This window comes from Austrofundulus limnaeus, unplaced genomic scaffold (assembly GCF_001266775.1).
Source record: "Austrofundulus limnaeus strain Quisiro unplaced genomic scaffold, Austrofundulus_limnaeus-1.0 Scaffold464, whole genome shotgun sequence".
Lineage (NCBI taxonomy): Eukaryota > Metazoa > Chordata > Actinopteri > Cyprinodontiformes > Rivulidae > Austrofundulus > Austrofundulus limnaeus.
This window is the reverse complement of record NW_013952866.1, coordinates 56,463-58,880: the sequence shown is the minus strand read 5'-3', so window position 1 is coordinate 58,880 and position 2,418 is coordinate 56,463. Positions and strand designations below refer to the sequence as shown.

Below are 2,418 nucleotides of genomic sequence, written 5' to 3'. Positions count from 1 at the left end.
CAATATGGTCACCCAACACTTAACAATAGCAAACCAAGTGTCTGGCTCACTGCTGCCAACTAGTGGTCAGAGGCTGAACTACAACATAAAAATGAACGGCTGGCAGGAAAGTTGACATTTTAAACCTTAATTAAAAATCGATACAGGGCTTTAGAATATCGATACAGTATCAGGAAATGAAATATCGCGATATTTCAGTGTATCGATATTTTCTTACACCCCTACATGGCAGCTTATCTCTTTAAGGTTCACTAGAAAAACTCGGGTGATTTACTTTGATACGCTTTCCAAAAAAAATTGTCTCTTCAAAAACACATCAACAAAAATTAAAAACTGGAAGACGAGGCTGTGGCTAACTACCTGACGTCAGCACGGTTTGTTGAAACTCGTAGAAATAACGAAGCAGGAGGAAATAAACAAACACACAGAGCAGCCTTGCAAAATCTGGCCACAGCAGTTTGGGAAGAAGATGGCAGCAGCTGCTGARGACATGTCAACATCCCTAAATATAGCAGCTTCACAACGGTGCAATCATGACTCTGTCAATCAGGAAGGAAGCAACTAAATGAAACATGTTATATTCTAATAATTAATGCAGATATCCATTAATCTAACAACAGAGAAATAAAGTTTTAGGTCCGGGGTCTACAACTTGTGGACCTTCTCTGAAGGGTCTTTTTGTATGTTTGACCAGAAACAGGAAGATACTTTAAACCGACAGGAAGAAACTGGTGTTTCACCAGTTTTCTGTCAGGATTTCTGCAGTTTGAGACGAGTTCTGCAACAACAACTATAACAAGAGAAACTGCATTTCCTGTGAAAATGCTAGTGTGAATGCTGAAAACTTTAGCTGAAAGCTGCTGAAACTGAGCTGAAAATACTTAACAGTAAAAGTGTTAATGTGAACTCACTTCAAACAAGCCTAACTTTGCAGAAAACCAGTAAAAAAGGAGCACAAATCTAGTTGAAACTGGAAAACAGCTAAAAGCTAAGAGCTAAAATAGCTGAATACAGCTGAAAACATCTGTTAGAGGCACAAATAGCATTAGGTATAAAAAGTAGAAAAAAGCAGAACAGCAGAAAGAAGATGATCTATACTAAAGTAACACAAAATAGCTAAAATTAGCAGAAAATAAGCTAAAGGTAGCAGCCACAATTTGAAATTAGCACCCAGTTTAAATACTTAAAGTTGAAAAATAGCTAAAACAGAAAAAAGCAGAAAAATATCTTAAAATAAAAGTGATAATTAAAACAGGTGAATTTCTTTAGTAAAACAGCTAAAAAGTAGCTGAAAATGTTTTAATTAGCATAACGAACATTAGTTTGCTGAACTCAGTCAAAAAAACTGATAGCTACAAAAAATGTGTATTTACCTTAGAAAAAAGCTAATGTTAGCTAATACTATTAGCTAACATTAGCTTTGTTTAGCTGCTACTAGCCTAATAGCAGCTAAACATTAGCCAAAACTTCAGCAAATAGCTGACTTTAAGAAGCCTAAATAGCACAAAGTAGTACAAAAAAGCACAAAAGTTGAGGAAAAAGCAGAAGAATAGTGGAAAAAAGCAGAAATTTGTTTTATAAAGTAGCTAAAATTAGCACAAGAAAGTGAAAAGGAGCATAACCAGAACAAAATGTGTAAGGTGCTGTAAAGATTTAGAAACATTTTAAAGGAGTTTAATGATGCTGAAAACAGCTCCATTCATTTTTAATGGCAAAAAAGTGGCTATAAAAGTGAAATAGCTAATAATAAGTAAAATAAATAAATAAATAAATAAAATAATAATAATAATAATAATAATAATAATAATAAATTGTGGAACGAGTTAGATGCAGAAAAACGTAGAGAAGAAAAGCCATATGTTCATTCAGACAATAATGCAGACATATGTTGTAGTGAGGGGTCCTCTTCTCTCCATTCACTCTGAAAATATTTAACAAACATTTAAAGTCAAGRTCTTCCGGTCGAAGTTAGTTTAGTTATTTTTGTTTCCCTGCGGAGAAKAGAATAAAACCACCGACAGGACATGAAACTCACCGGTTTGTTGAAMGAAACTGCTCGGCTTCCTGCTCAAACTGATGCAACGCACACGAGCTCACAGAGCTCACACACCGGAACTGCTGGGTTTGTCTTCTTCAAAATAAGAGCACGCAGAGTTACAGTTAGCAGAGCTGATTTAAAAAATATCTTAAAATTACAGTTATTAAACAAATAACCAATATTACAAATGAGTCTGACACTAACTTAAAACTACGTTTTAAAATCGTTGTTTATTCGATTAAAAAAAACGTGTCAGATTGTATGCTGCTTTATTTTGAAGTTGTTTTCTTTACGTCACATCCGCAACTGAAACTTTGCATCAGCCCTCAGGATCAGTTCAGAAATTAGGTGTAAATCAATGAGTGTTGTATTTTAATTAA

At 34.4% G+C, this 2,418-nt stretch overlaps 1 protein-coding gene across 1 annotated transcript in view; it reads right to left on the bottom strand.

The window, feature by feature from the left end:
* Positions 1-2,113, bottom strand: part of asns (asparagine synthetase) — a 21,838-nt gene extending 19,725 nt beyond the window's left edge. Inside the window, exon 1 of the mRNA XM_014025273.1 lies at positions 2,036-2,113. The gene's annotated coding sequence lies outside the window, so the exon portion shown is untranslated. The remainder of the gene's footprint in view (positions 1-2,035) is intronic.
* Between the last annotated feature and the right edge of the window lie 305 nt (positions 2,114-2,418).